The sequence below is a fragment of the Hyperolius riggenbachi genome, chromosome 12 (genome assembly GCF_040937935.1).
Source record: "Hyperolius riggenbachi isolate aHypRig1 chromosome 12, aHypRig1.pri, whole genome shotgun sequence".
In the NCBI taxonomy this organism is placed as follows: Eukaryota; Metazoa; Chordata; class Amphibia; order Anura; family Hyperoliidae; genus Hyperolius; species Hyperolius riggenbachi.
In genome coordinates this window covers 70,497,042-70,513,445 of record NC_090657.1, presented here as the reverse complement: position 1 = coordinate 70,513,445, position 16,404 = coordinate 70,497,042, and the positions used below count along the sequence as shown (strand labels likewise).

At 45.1% G+C, this 16,404-nt stretch overlaps 1 protein-coding gene and 1 long non-coding RNA gene across 10 annotated transcripts in view; one reads left to right on the top strand and one right to left on the bottom strand.

Moving 5' to 3' along the window:
- The window catches only part of LOC137542039 (uncharacterized), a 713,380-nt gene that overhangs the window by 292,596 nt on the left and 404,380 nt on the right, over positions 1 to 16,404 (bottom strand). The gene's annotated exons all lie outside the window — the stretch shown is intronic.
- Positions 1 to 16,404, top strand: part of LOC137542033 (arf-GAP with SH3 domain, ANK repeat and PH domain-containing protein 1-like) — a 307,340-nt gene that overhangs the window by 42,801 nt on the left and 248,135 nt on the right. The window lies entirely within an intron of this gene.

Below are 16,404 nucleotides of genomic sequence, written 5' to 3'. Positions count from 1 at the left end.
TGTAAAGAATTAACTTTAAAAAAAAAAAGTACCTACTGCATCAAAATCATAGATTTGCTAAAATAATTTGACTTTTCATATATTTGGTATGCTTCTTGACTTTGTTTCTGAATTGACCTTTCGGTCTATGTTGTGTGGACTGCAGGTCATGGATAAACACGTTGACATTGTCAGGTGTAGCAAGACAGTGCTTTACCACGCAGGCCAATTAAACGTCTTTGTGCGCAGCTCAGCTTCTGCTGACGGGCAGAAAGAGTTCTGAGTCCACACTTTCTATTCACGCTGTGTCGGGCTTGTTTGTTCCTCGGTATTGATAGCCCTAAAGATTTTCTTTTTACAAGAGTCATTACAGGCGGCTAGGAAGGACGCCTGAAAAAGCAGTGCCATTTAAGCGCTCTGTAAAGTGCTTGAACAAGGGAAACAAGAACATCCCCTTTGTAGGAGAACGGTTTCTTTTTAATGCGGCCATTCTTCTCACCTCTTCTGTTTTTAAAAGAAGTAAAGAGAAATCCTAGGCTTTTCGGAACCGGCAAAATTATACTGTACGTCAGGCCTCTCCCGGAGTTGTGGTCAGTGAATTGGAAGTCACATTATTCAGACTTGGCTTCTGTTGATGCCATGTGATGAATTATTTCTGTTGAATGGTCAAGGGCTGACTCACTGACTTTTGTGCTTGCAGGGAAACATAAATAATACTTCCCACCATTTAGGAGACTGTTGTAGAATAAATCCAACCCTGGGCATCAATGTTTTCATAATTCTGTCTAAGCACCTGGTGGCAGTTTCTTTAGCTCTGTGTAGAAGCTCCTTGATTAACTAGCGTCCGATAAATTGCCTTTTAAGGTACCCTATTTGAACATTACAACCAGTCTGTTGCTCCTATAGTATATACTCACCTAAAGGATTATTAGGAACACCATACTAATATGGTGTTTGACCCCCTATCGCCTTCAGAACTGCCTTAATTCTACATGGCATTGATTCAACAAGGTGCTGAAAGCATTCTTTAGAAATGTTGGCCCATATTGATAGGATAGCATCTTGCAGTTGATGGAGATTTATAGGATGCACATTCAGGGCACGAAGCTCCCTTTCCATCACATCCCAAAGATGCTCTATTGGGTTGAGATCTGGTGACTGTGGGGGCCATTTTAGTACAGTGAACTCATTGTCATGTGCAAGAAACCAATTTGAAATGATTCAAGGTTTGTGACATGGTGCATTATCCTGCTGGAAGTAGCCATCAGAGGATGGGTACATGGTGGTCATGAAGGGTTGGACATGGTCATAAACAATGCTCAGGTAGCCCGTGGCATTTAAATTATGCCCAATTGGCACTAAGGGGCCTAAAGTGTGCCAAGAAAACAAACCCCACACCATTACACCACCACCAGCCTGCACAGTGGCAACAAGGCATGATGGATGCCTGCATGCACCCCCGCTGAGCAAGCTGGATGCACCAATATGCCATGCCCTTCCACCCCACGCTGGTGCACCATCACCCCTAGCGCCAACGACCATGGCCTTCCTAAGCTACCCCTAGCCTCACGCACCACCTATACCAGGGAACAGCTCCTAGGGTGGGAGCCACGGGGCACCCCTCTACCTGAAGTCAAGCTCCTGACCACCCTGATCTGGGACCACATACAGCAAGTCCTAGACCCAGCCCTGAGACGCCGGCCAGGTAAGAGGCAGAGAGGATGCCGTGCCGGAGCCCGTGTGAGGCTGTGGAAGAAGGGCCTACGCTCAGCCATCCCCTCAGTCCTTCTGGCGAATGTACAATCCCTCCCTAACAAAACGGACGAACTACGCCTCCTCTGCGACAAGAGAGACCTTGGCAGTTACACTCCGGCCCTCTGCTTCACGGAAACATGGCTACATGGGGACATCCCCGATAACGCCCTCCTTCTCCCGGGCTTCAGCATCATCCGAGCAGATCGAGACCCTATCCTCTCGGGGAAAAAAAGAGGTGGTGGCATCTGCTTCTACATCAGCTCCTCATGGTGCCCCACCCCGACGATACTAGACAGGAAGTGCTCTCCGGACCTGGAACTACTACTTATCAACTGTAGACCGCCATACTCACCACGGGAGTTTTCCTCTTATGCCCTTGCTGGAGTATACATCCCCCCTGATGCCGACATCAAATCTGCCCTATTGGTCCTAAGCGAGACCATCTCGCAGTGGGAGACGTCCCTTCCGGACTCACTGTTCATCATAACGGGCGATTTCAACAGGGCCAACCTGCGTCAGGAGATGCCACGCTATCGCCAGCATGTAACGTGCCCCACCAGAGGACCGAACACCCTGGACCACTGCTACACAGCACTGAAGGATGCGTACATAGCGGCTCCATGGGCAGCCCTGGGTTCCTCGGATCACTGTCTTATCCACCTTATCCCTACCTACAGGAGGCGCCTAGAATCAGCTAAACCGATCAGTAAATCTGCCAAGGTGTGGTCAAACGAGGCCATACTGAAACTGCAAGCCTGCTTTGAATGCACTGATTGGAGGTCCCTGGAAGCGTCAGACCTGGATGAATGGGCAGATAACGTCGCCTCATTTATCAGTTTCTGCGAGAATTCGTGTGTACCAACGAAATCCTTCAAGGTGTACCCGAACAACAAGCCGTGGTTCACCAACAAGCTACGGAAACTACGGAGGCGAAAGGAGGCTGCACACAAGTCCGGCAACCAGGAGGACTGTAGGAAGGCAAGAAACGATCTTAAGCGGGAACTGGGAGCGGCCAAAAAAGAGTATGCCGAGAAAATCAAACTCAGTCTGCGCTCAAATGACTCACGTGCTGTATGGAAGGGGCTGAAGGCCGCCACAAACTATAAGCCACAGCACGCAACACCCAGCCCGATACTAGCAGAAGAACTCAGCAGATTCTACTGCAGGTTCGAGAACCAGGAAGAACCGGAGGAGACTCAGGTATCGGCTACCCCTCCTCCATGCCCTGCTGACAACTAAGTCTGCCCTCTCCCATGGTGGTGAGTGAGGCCGAGGTCCTGCGCCGCCTATCAACCCTAAATGCCAGGAAAGCCCCCGGCCCGGACGGAGTATCTCCAGCATGCCTGAAAAACTGCGGTAGGCAACTTGCTCCAATTCTCTCTGCTATCTTCACCAAGTCCCTGGGGGAAGGCAAGGTCCCTGCGTGCTTCAAGAGGTCTACCATCATACCTGTGCCTAAGAAACAAGGAGTCACCGAACTGAACAACTTTAGGCCCGTGGCCCTGACGTCCGTCATCATGAAAACCATGGAGCGTGCGGTCCTGGCCTACCTCAAGCTCTCCACTTCGCCCCTCCTTGACCCCCTCCAGTTTGCATATAGAGCAAACCGGTCCACTGATGATGCAATCAATATCTGCCTGGAGCTCATAAACGACCACCTTGACAGGCCGGACACATACGCTAGAATACTACTCCTGGACTTCAGCTCGGCCTTTAATACCATCTGCCCACGCATTCTCCAACAGGACCTAGCTGCACTGGAGGTCCACCCCAGTCTACAGCTTTGGATCACAGACTTTCTTACCAACAGGTCCCAAGTCGTCAGACTGGGCGATATCCACTCTCAAGCAGCGGCCACAAACACAGGAGCTCCTCAAGGTTGCGTACTGTCACCATTGCTGTTCTCCCTCTACACAAACAATTGTAGGTCTGAGGCAGACTCTGTCAAGGTCATCAAGTTCGCTGATGACACCACCATCGTTGGCCTTGTCACCAAGGATAATGTCCGAGAGTACTGTCAGCAGGTGCAGAGAATTTGCAACTGGAGCAAGGAGAACAGGCTGGTGCTAAACACCGAAAAAAACGTTGAGTTAATCATTGACTTCAGGAGGTCTGCTCCCTCCCCTCCTCCAATCTACATTGGTGGCAGCGAGGTAACCAGAGTGTCCTGCGCCCGGTTTCTAGGTACTACCATCTCCTGTGACCTAAGCTGGAAGCCCAACATCACTGCCACTCAACGGAAGGCCCAACAAAGACTCTTCTTCCTCCGCCAGCTGAGAAAGTTCGGCATGACTCAAATTCTAACCAGATTTTACTCCGCCACCATTGAGTCGATCCTCTGCTCTTCCATCTTGGTGTGGTATGCTGGCGCCACTGTCAATGATAGGGACAAACTACAGAGAGTTATCCGGTCAGCTGAGAGGATCATTGGGTGCCCCCTCCCCTCACTTGCCCTACTATACAACAAAAGACTTAAATCCATGGCATTGAGGATTGCAAATGATTCCTCACACCCAGGCCATCGCTACTTCAGCATCCTGCCCCTGGGCCGGAGACTACGAGCCATCTCCACTAAGACCACGAGACACAGGAACTCGTTCTTCCCCTCGGCAGTCAGCCTCCTAAACTCCCTCAACATTCTGCCATCAAGCAAGCTCTAACGTACGGCGAGGCCGGCGGCGCTACCGCTGAACAGCCGACCAGCCCACAAGACTAACTATTAGACATCTCAGTGACACACTGGGAATGTGATGTGTATTGCAATGTAATGTTAATCTGATGTCTGTTGTGTGTCTCTCTCTATGTATTCTTTCTGAGCTATTGTACTGTGCCAAAAACAATTCCGGGCATGACCCCTCATGCTTGGCGAAATAAAATGATTCTGATTCTGGATCCATGTTCTCATTCTGTTTACACCAAATTCTGACTATAGAGACTCCTTAGACCAGGCAACATTTTTCCAGTCTTCAACTGTCCAATTTTGGTGAGCTTATGCAAATTGTAGCCTCTTTTTTCCTATTTGTAGTGGAGATGAATGGTACCCGGTGGGGTCTTCTGCTGTTGTAGCCCATACACCTCAAGGTTGTGCGTGTTGTGGCTTCACAAATGCTTTGCTGAATACCTCGGTTGTAACGAGTGGTTATTTCAGTCAATGCTGCTCTTCTATCAGCTTTAATCAGTCTGCCCATTCTCCTCTGACCTCTAGCATCAACAAGGCATTTTCGCCCACAGGACTGCCGCGTACTGGATGTTTTTCCCTTTTCACACCATTCTTTGTAAACCCTAGAAATGGTTGTGCATGAAAATCCCAGTAACTGAGCAGATTGTGAAATACTCAGAACGGCCCGTCTGGCACCAACAACCGTGCCACGCTCAAAATTGCTTAAATCGCCTTTCTTTCCCATTCTGACATTGTTTGGAGTTCAGGAGATTGACCAGGACCACACCCCTAAATGTATTGAAGCAACTGCCATGTGATTGGTTGATTAGATAATTGCATTATTGAGAAATTGAACAGGTGTTCCTAATAATCCTTTAGGTGAGTGTAGATGTTGATCACATTTGACAAAGATCGTACAGATTATGGCCAATATTTAGTTCACTTTTTCTTTTGGGTTTTCTCCAAGGTGATATGTTTACACCTTGTCAATAAAATGCCTTTTACTCCACCAGCAAACAAATTACTCAGAATCATTTGTCAGTACTTTTTCATCTACTTTTTTTTTTTTTCTTTCTTTCTTTTTTTTTTTCATCTACTTTTATTTTTCCAACTTCCTTTTTATTAAGTATTAAATGAGGAAATACAAGAGCTGACCAATTAAAAAGATCAAAATGGTCGATGATATACAACAAGGTAAGACAGTAAGTAGCAAAGTCTCAATTAATGAACATGACGTGTAGGTTATAATGTCCATGCTAAAGGTAAAAACGATTGCGAAGGCTCAGATAGACAATCGCAAGGATATAGAAATATAGACAGTTCCAGGGATCATGAAGAATAAGGCAGGACTTAGGGCCCTTTTCCACCAGCGCATTTGCGCTGGCTGAATCGCAAAGACGCAAACCGCTAGCGATTTTTACAATCGCTATGGTTTGCTTTTTAACATAGGAATCGTGGTAGGTAATTTCCACTACCGCGATTTGTTTTTTACGGGAACGCGAACGCGCGGCGGAGCAATATTTGCCGCGATTTTGCTATGCAGTGCATAGCATAGCAAAATCGCGGCCGCAAACGTCGGGGAATCGCCGGTAATTGTGATTCAGCGATCGCTAGCGTTCAGCGTGAACGCTAGCGACTGCTAGTGGAAAAGGGCCCTTAGAGTTGTTACCAGAGTGGAGAATAAGGAGAGAAGTACCAAAATACCAAAATAAGATACCATGACAATCACTATTGGGATTAAGGAGTAACTAGCTAGACCAAGCTCCCCAAATATTAGTAATTAGCTAGACCAAGCTTCCCAAATATTAAGAACTTTTTCAGGTCTGTTTGATAAGAAAAAGCTTTTTTTGTTCAAGGGCGTAAATCTTGTCGATCTTTGATACCAATTCCCTTCTAAGGGCATATTCACAGTGGGACGTTGCGTTATAATGCGACATTAAAGTCACAGCACAGCATTACAACACAATGCAAAAGAAAAGTGGAAAAAGGTGGTAACACACATTAACCTTCTTGGCGGTAACCCCGAACGTAGTTCGGGGTAAGCCGCCGGAGGGTGCCGCTCAGGCCCTGCTGGGCCGATTTGTTTAATTTTTTTTTTGCTGGACGCAGCTAGCACTTTGCTAGCTGCGCCAGCACCCCGATCGCCGCCGCCGCGCGCCCGATCGCCGCTATACGGTGCGGCGCGCGCTGCCTGGCCAATCAGTGCCAGGCAGCGCCGAGGGGTGGCCCGGGACTCCCAATGACGACCCGACGTCAGTGACGTCGGTGACGTCATCCCGCCCGTCACCATGGCGACGGGGGAAGCCCTCCAGGAAATCCCGTTCAAAGAACGGGATTTCCTGATCGGAGATCGCCGAAGGCGATCGAAGAGGGCGGGGGGATGCCGCTGAGCAGCGGCTATCATGTAGCGAGCCCTGGGCTCGCTACATGATATAGAAAAAAAAAAATGTAAAAAAAAACTGCTGCGCTGCCTCCTGGCGTATTTTTTTTATACCGCCAGGAGGGTTAATGTTGCGCTACCATGGCATACAGTAGATACAGTGAAGCATACAGCCAATTGAAAGTATACCTCTCTGTATCTGTTAATGTCTGCATTTAGAGGCAACGCACTGCAAGCAGTGAGTTGCCATAACGCAACATTTGCAACGTAATGTTAACGTCACACTGTGAATGTCGCATGGGCTTAACATTACAGTGCGTTAACCTGCAGTATAATGACTTTATAACGCAGGACAATGACGTCCCACTGTGCATGCAACCTAAGAAGGGGGGGGGGGGGTTTAGTTCCAGAACTTAGCTAGAACCGCCTTAGCGGCATTACAGGTTTGACTTATGAAGAGATTAGATGACTTGGTGGCGGGCACCGTGGTCTGTGCCTGTGGAAAAGTGCAGTCCAAGGGGTCAGGGGATACCGAGACCCCTAATACTTCTGAGATCAATCGAACACATTCATACCACAATCCCTTGACTGCCAAACACCCCCACAAGCAGTGTAGCTGATCTTCGCTCTGACCACAGCCACGAAAGCAAACATCGGAAGGTAGCAACCCCCAGTTATACAACTGGGACGTGGTCCTGTACCAATCGTACAATATCTTGTAGTAACGCTTTGAGGATGCAATTAGTTGAAGACCAATTCATGCTACTGAAGATGGAGATCCTGCCCTCACTGTCAATATCTCGTTGGAACCGTTCCTGCCATTTGGCCAAAGCAATTCAAAAAGTACAAAAATCACACCCAGACTGCTAAAAAGGTTTATTTTAACCACTTTGCATCCAGACCTTGTTTCTCCCTTATGGACCAGAGCAATTTTGACGTTTTCGCTATGCCCCTATTTAATCAGCCATAACTTTATCCCCACTCACGACTCCTAAATGATCTATGTATCGTTTTTTTCAGGACAAACTAGACTTTCATTGGCGGCTATTTTGTCCCAAGAAAAAAAATAAATGTTTTCTATGCATTTTAATGGGAAAAAGAGGGAAAAAAATGAAAAAATGCATTATTTCTCAGTTTTTATCAATTCCAGTTTAAAAATAAAAGTGCCACAGTAGATAAAAACCATGCCACCAGTATTATGTCCCCCAGTATAGATGGCAATATGTGTCCCCAGCATCACCCCCCCCCCCCCCCGTGTATAGCTAGATGTGTCCCCTGTATCTGGCACCTCCCAGTATAGACAGATGCGTCCCCAGGATTACTGCCCCTCATAACCAAGTTTGTCCCCGGGAATAGTGGTCCCCCATTATAGCCAGGCGTACCCTCAGGATTAGCGTGTGCAACCATGATTAGTGCCCCCCCCCCATTATAGCCAGATGTGCTCCCAGTATGAAATTCTCCACTCAAAATCGGTATATGTGGCCCCATTATTTTATTCCCCACCCCAGTTGCACATTTCTTCCACCCCCCACCAGGGATCCTCGCACCACCAGTATGAGGACAGATGTGCCCCCCCCTACCCAGGCAGCCCCCTCCGTGGCCAGATCGCTATAAAAAATGATCAGCAAGCAGCCTTTTTTACCTTACCTCATTCAAACGATCAGCCTGAAGCCCGAGCCTCCGTTCCCCGCTCTGCGCGGAGCCCTGCGTGGCTGAATATTCGGGTCCCGGCTTAACGACGTCAAAGTCTCTAATTGACTTAAAGGGAACATGTTCCCTTTCACCAATTAGTAACGCAGCTGAAAGTGCCGGGGGGGTTGCGCACAGGAGCGTACCCGATCGGGCACAGCTGGGCTGCATGGGGAGATCGTATATCTACGTCCTTGTGGGTTTCATGAAGTCACAGAGGACATAGATATACTGTAGTGGTAGGATAAGTGGTTCAACGGAAGATGAAAAATGATCTCCCAGGAGAAAACTTAAGAGATAAAGTTAATTGAATAAGGGTCTACGTGATGTGTGGTTGATAAAGGATTACTGTAAGGGCAAAGGGGAAAAAGAGTTGAACTTACCTGAGGCTTCTAATGGTCCCCCGCAGACGTTCTGAGCCTACGTAGCCACTTGCCGATGCACCTGTCCCCGCCGCCGGTTCACTTCTGAGACTTGCCACTGCACCTTTAAATGATAAATAAAAGTTTGAAACCTAAACGTAAAAAAAAAAATTGTGCTCCAAATTCATCTTTTTCCATGTTTCCACTGAATGAGATTCACTCTGCTTCTAAGACCATACGTGATGGGGAGGAGCACAGCAGAAGAGCTTTTCTGAGCGCTTTGTGATTTTAAAAGCTCCTGCTTATGTTATCCTATGTGTGTGTGCACACTGGAGTGATGTGATTTTGTAAAAATGCCCTATAGCATTTAAAAAGCTCGTGTGGTGTGCACCAGCCCCGACACCAGCCAAATTGCAGATGCATTAATTATTTTTTTTTTATTTTTTAGGGTGAGTGCATTTCTGTCTCATTCAGTACAGTGAAATGGGACTTTGCAAGTGAACCAGAAATTGCATAAAAAGTGTACCGGAAACATGCATGTTTTTTTACTTGTTTGCTTTTGGATTATAACTTTTGTGAACTTTTGGATTTCTAAGGGGTTTTTTGAAGCGATATAGGCTGGATTTACCATAAGGCACTATAGGCATGTGCCTACAGGCGCCTGATGATGGAAAGGTAGCTCACTCCCCTTCCCGAGCAGCTCCCCCACTCCTTCCCTATGCAGAGTCCAGATGAGAGTTTAAATGAGAAGTCACTCACCCGGCTCTCAGCCTGAAGAGAGATTTCGTCAGTGGAATGCTAAGTTCACAGTTGATGTTGCGTTTTTGGTGTGACGTTAAGGTTGCACCGCAGGTAGTAACGCAACGCAAAAGCATAATGTGTTAGTACACGTTATGCTATATTGCGTTGTGTTTAACTGTCATTTCAATGTGACCTTAACATCGCATCAAATACTCCGTTATCGTGGCATCCTGATGTGCCCAAAATGGCGCATGCGTTAGGTTTTTTTTTTATTATAAACAAAATCCACTGAGCATGTGCAAACACAGTAACGCAGCCCATAACGTGCCAAACGCACTGCAAGCACCACTTTCACAGAAAGTGCTGCGTTACACTATAACGCAACGCATGCACTGTGAATGTAGCATTGACTTTGCATTGCAGTGCGTTTGTACACGTTAGAAAGGGCTATAACGCGCGACTTTAACGTCGCACTGTGAACCTACCCTCATTCATGGGCATCTCTAGATACCGAATACTTGGGGGCACCTCTAGCTACTTAATATTGAGGGTATTTCTGGCTGCCTAATACTAAAAGGGGCACCTGTAGCTACCTATGATGGGCAGGGGAGGTAAGGGACAAGTGACAGCAGGGACAGCCAGCACACTTGCCCGGCTTTGTAGTTTTATGGAGAGCAAAGTCTAAGGTGGCCTAAAGGCTTCTGTAAGGGAAAACCAGGCCTCAGGCCTCGATCACATCTAAAATCTTATTCGCACGCAATTTGCTATTATGTGCAGCGGTTTTTCCCCTCCCGGCGCTCCACCGCGTGCTGTTTTTGGTAAAAGCGCTTTTCCAGAGCGGTTTTCTCATTCACTCCCTGATGCAAGTTAGGATGTGAACTCTTTGACCCGGGAAAATAATAAATATAATGTATTTATTATAAAAAAAACGCAATCCCCACTTAAAGCGGTTTTTATCCTTCTGTTGTAGCCCCAAACACCCCAAAAATGGTACAGGCACTGCTTTGCTGAATGCACAACGCACGAACCGCGCAGATATGAACCTTCTCAAAGAGATTCATTGCACAAGCGTTTTGTGGGCAATTGTAAAAATTGCCTGCGCTTGAAAAAAGGCCGAAAACACCTAGTGTGAACGAGCCCTTAGCGAGATATAGACTGGCTTTTGAGAAGTTCCTGGAGTAAAGATTCCATGTCTTCTCCCACCACCAGGGATTCTCAGTTTAAGCACCCCCCAGGATTTAATGACCAATTTAATTTCCCAGAATGTGAGCGAGGAATTCCCTTATGCAAGCAAGAGGGGAATATGATATTATTCTTCAGTGCTTCCTGTACGAAGCCTCAGGGAGATTACAAATTTATCTTGAATGTTTAATCTGGTCGATACGCCACAGAAACTTTTTCATGGAAAACAGAGGCTGTCATAAATCTTATTCAGGAGTGTACTTACCCATGCATCTGGAGACTCAGGATTTCCTCAGCTTTGCCATTCTTCTACAGGAAGAGTTAACGGCTAGTATACATGATTCACTTAGAATTGATAGATAAGTGAATTCTCCAAACAACTGCTCATAGGTACGTATCAACTGGTCCAGCACATGTCGTAGCAAGTGCAAATGATGTAATGCAAAGGAGGAGTGTCTGACTGTATAGCAGTGGTTTGAGGTAGGTTTGTAGTTGAGTGGGTCTGATGATTTTCTGTGAAGATTGTTCAAATGGTCTTCAGCGTTTATTTGTGTTTAGTTATAGTTAATACTGGTGAGATTAAGTACTTTCCGGGATGTTTTGCATCAGTAGTCTGCTTATTTTTACCTGCGCTTCCATTGAATGGCAAGTTGCTGGAAGATATTCCGGTACGATATTAAGGTAATCTACATGGAGGGTTGGAACCGGCACAGATCCGTGTGGTTCATGTATGGGCACTGAGTGTTAAGTCTATTCTATGCAGATAGAGCAGTGTTTTCCTAGGCATTAGTTGCTCTGGGATCCCAGACCTGTCCTGTTTTAGGATCACTGGTTGTTTTCTATGCACTTTAGGTATTAGGTCCTATGCCATGTACTTTGTTTTTCTTTCTAGAGTTTAATCAAATGTTGTTTGTTTCTAGTTGTCTCCCTGGTGTTTTTTTAATTGGACTATCTGTATGACTATTAAGGTTGGAGACACTTCTTACTAGTAGCTGGCATTCCTGTGAATTTTTTTTTCGTTTCTCTCTTCCAGAACAGTAGACTTTTTTAGAACCGTGAGAAACCCTAAGGCCAAGTTCGCACCGCAAGTGCCTCTGAGCACAATTGCTAGTGATTCGAAAAGCTCTTGCTAATGTAACACTGAGTGTGATCCCACTGCAGCATTGCGATGTGCATTAAATTGCAATAGGGCTGCATGCATACAGCATTTTTCAGAGCGATTCAGCTTGAAAGAATGTGCAAAAATGCACGTTGCTTTAAAAATCACACTGCAAAATCAGCCGTTAAGCGCCTTAGTGACTCCCGGAGTCCAGGCTTTTATCATATTCTTCAAATACGACTTTAGTTGTCCGCATGGATGTATTTCCACATTCCTTAGCAAAGTCTCTAGTACTAAACCAATAACAAAAATAAATGATAAGATCTAAAGTTTACAACTCCTGGTCTCTAATTACGAATTCTGATTGACTGAAATTTCCATCAGTACTAGGATTCCTACCGGCAGACCTTGAACAGGGCCTCGATGTAAGCACCTTCATAGTTTCCTACACAAAAAGCTGGCTCAAGAAGAATATTTTATTAGTGTTTTTTTGTTTTTTTTCCCAGATCAGTTAGTAGATTTGTGCCTTTGAAATGATCTTCATTGCCACCTTGAGATTTAAATCTGGTTTACCAAGAACCTTCAGAGCTTCACTTTTGAACCATTGTGTAGGGTTTCAGAAACACATTTGATGATGCTCAAGATCACCTTTCTCTTGGCCGTAACAGGAGAATTGGAGAGTTCCTGGTGTAGTCTGAACAAAATAGTCTTATTGCACGATTTCCTCAGACAGAGTTTCATTAGGCAATGGACCAGCTCTTCTCCAGAAGGTTTTTTTTTTTTTTTAAGTTGTCTTTTCTGAGACTAGAGTTGCGTTAGACAATGGACTCAGCTTTTCTACCAAAGGTGTCTTTTTAAAGTGGTCTGAAACTCTGACATAACATTCAATAAAAAATGTGTTTTCCTACTTTTTATTACCTATTCAGTTACTATATTTGCTTTTGTGCACAAGTAATATTATTCCTTTACACATTACTAGTTCCCAAAGTAAAGTTTATCTGCTCTGAAAGCTGCCATTGCATTTTAACCATAGTTGCTTTTATTATACAGGATCTTCTCAAAAAATTAGCATATTGTGATAAAGTTCATTATTCTCTGTAATATACTGATAAACATTAGACTTTCATATATTTTAGATTCAAATACACACAACGGAAGTAGTTCAAGCCTTTTATTGTTTTAATATTGATACTTTTGGCATACAGCTCATGAAAACCCAAATTTCCTATCTCAAAAAATTAGCATATTTCATCCGACCAATAAAAGAAAAGTGTTTTTAAAACAAAAAAAGTCAACCTTCAAATAATTATGTTCAGTTATGCACTCAATACTTGGTCGGGAATCCTTTTGCAGAAATGACTGCTTCAATGCAGCGTGGCATGGAGGCAATCAGCCTGTGGCACTGCTCAGGTGTTATGGAGGCCCAGGATGCTTCAATAGCGGCCTTAAGCTCATCCAGCATGTTGGGTCTTGCGTCTCTCCACTTTCTCTTTCTCCACAAAATCCCACAGATTCTCTATGGGGTTCAGGTCAGGAGAGTTGGCTGGCCAACTGAGCACAGTAATACCATGGTCAGTAAACTATTTGCCAGTGGTTTTGGCACTGTGAGCAGGTGCCAGGTCATGCTGAAAAATGAAATCTTCATCTCCATAAAGCTTTTCAGCAGATGGAAGCATGAACCCACTTTTGAACCAGAAACAGCGGCAGAGACGCCTGACCTGGGCTACAGAGAAGCAGCACTGGACTGTTGCTCAGTGGTCCAAAGTACTTTTTTCGGATGAAAGCAACTTTTACATGTCATTCGGAACTCAAGGTGCCAGAGTCTGGAGGAAGACTGGGGAGAGGGAAATGCCAAAATGCCTGAAGTCCAGTATCAAGTACCCACAGCCAGTGATGGACTGGGGTGCCATGTCAAGTGCTGTTGTTGGTCCACTGTGTTTTATCAAGGGCAGGGTCAATGCAGCTAGCTATCAGGAGATTTTGGAGCACTTCATGCTTCCATCTGCTGAAAAGCTTTATGGAGATGAAGATTTCATTTTTCAGCATGACCTGGCACCTGCTCACAGTGCCAAAACCACTGGTAAATGGTTTACTGACCATGGTATTACTGTGCTCAATTGGCCTGCCAACTCTCCTGACCTGAACCCCATAGAGAATCTGTGGGATATTGTGAAGAGAAAGTTGAGAAATGCAAGACCCAACACTCTGGGTGAGCTTAAAGGGATACTGTAGGGGGGTCGGAGGAAAATGAGATGAAGTTACCCGGGGCTTCTAACGGTCCCCCGCAGACATCCTGTGCCCGTGCAGCCACTCACCGATGCTCCGGCCCCGCCTCCGGTTCACTTCTGGAATTTCTGACTTTAAAGTCAGAAAACCACTGCGCCTGCATTGCTGTGTCCTCGCTCCCGCTGATGTCACCAGGAGCATACTGCGCAGACCAAAGACCATGCTGAGCTTGTGCAATACACTCCTGGTGACATCAGCAGGAGCGAGGATGCAGGTGTGCAGGCGCAGTGGTTTTCAGACTTTAAAGTCTGAAATTCCAGAAGTGAACCGGAGGCGGGGCCAGAGCATCGGTGAGTGGCTGCGCAGGCACAGGATGTCTGTGGGGGACCATTAGAAGCCCCGGGTAAGTTCAACTCATTTTCCCCCGACCCCCCTACAGTATCCCTTTAAGGCTGCTATAGAAGCATCCTGGGCCTCCATAACACCTGAGCAGTGCCACAGGCTGATTGCCTCCATGCCACGCCGCATTGAAGCAGTCATTTCTGCAAAAGGATTCCCGACCAAGTATTGAGTGCATAACTGAACATAATTATTTGAAGGTTGACTTTTTTTGTTTTAAAAACACTTTTCTTTTATTGGTCGGATGAAATATGCTAATTTTTTGAGATAGGAAATTTGGGTTTTCATGAGCTGTAAGCCAAAATCATCAATATTAAAACAATAAAAGGCTTGAACTACTTCCGTTGTGTGTATTTGAATCTAAAATATATGAAAGTAATGTTTATCAGTACATTACAGAAAATAATGAACGTTATCACAATATGCAAATTTTTTGAGAAGATCCTGTATTTTAAAATCTTCTAGTGAGCTCTTCTCAACGGTGTGCATGCTAACCAAGGATAATGTTATCCCCTCTTTAGATGCTTATCATAAGCTAAAGGGCCTTTCCAATGCAGGAAAAAGGGTTTAACTGTTTGAATGCTGTGCTGCTAAAAAAAATTTGTGCTAGTAGGTTTAAGGCTGTAAATAATCTTTTTAGAGCAAAATAAGAAATGCTGACTTGCAGACCACTTTAAGTTATCTTATTGCACTATTTCCTCAGAGTTACATTAGGCGATGGACTCAGCATTTCTTCTGAAGGTGTCTTTTGTGCTGTCTTATTGCACGATTTCCTTTAGACAGAATAACGTTATGCGATGGACCCAGCTTGGGTGTCTTTCAAGTTTCACATATTTCAAGAAATGTCTTCTTTCTTTCCATGACTCTCTTAAAATCCTGAAGCAGAAGAGTAGCACAATGTGAATGTCGGCAGATGTCTCATCAGGTACTTAGAAGTTACTGCACCCTGGAGGAAGTCGGATGCATTACTCATCCTGTTTGGGGGCAACAAAAAAGGCTTTTCGGCTTCTAAATCTTTTATTTCTCAACAGATTTTACAAACTGTTACGCTGGCATATAAATGACAAGACACAACAGACGGCTCAATTCACATTCGTCCACATTAGCATCTTGGGAGGGAGTAGAGGGGTGGTCTCTGATGAGCGTAGTTGTAGAACAGTTACCTCTGCATAATTTGGTCAGACTGATTGAGGGTAGAGATATTTGGTGTCTGAACATAATTAGGGATGCAGTCAGTAACCTGCTAATTGTCTTTCCCTAGGTTTGTTTTTTTTTACTTATAGGTATAACATGAAACAATTTGTAACCTTTGTACAACATATACAAATGCAATAAGTATGTACCCTTTATATCCAAAAAGGTCAATTTTACAAATAAACAGATAATAAACAAAACTATTCTGTCTTCCCTATTTCACGCTTCTCTATTTTTTAATGAAAGCATTAATGCAGACATGAACTCAGAGCTTCCCCTCTGCTGTAAGAGATAAGCAACAACATACTAACCTTTGAAAGAAAAACTTTTTTTTTTTCTTTACACCTGATCCAAATCCTGCAATAAATCTGCAGTGTCTACTTCCTGCTTTCGTGGAAGCAGACATACTGTAAACATCCGGAGTTTACAAAATGGCTCTCTGCCACGGCAGAGAAGATTCCGGAGCTGACACAGCTGAGGGATCAAATTACAGTGGTAATTTGTCACAGATGAGAGGGAATTAGACAGGCGAAACGCTCTAAATACATACAGGGTGTATTTCTCTATGCTTTACTTCTGTCCTGGTGCAAGAATTCAAGTCAGATCAGTTTGTCTACTTTTCAGATTAGATAGCATCCTGGCTTGCGACCAACCATCCCAGTCCAAGTGGAACATGGGCAAGGTGGTAACTTGCTAATTTTATGCGAATGCATGCAGCTCTGAAATGAACCAATCAAAT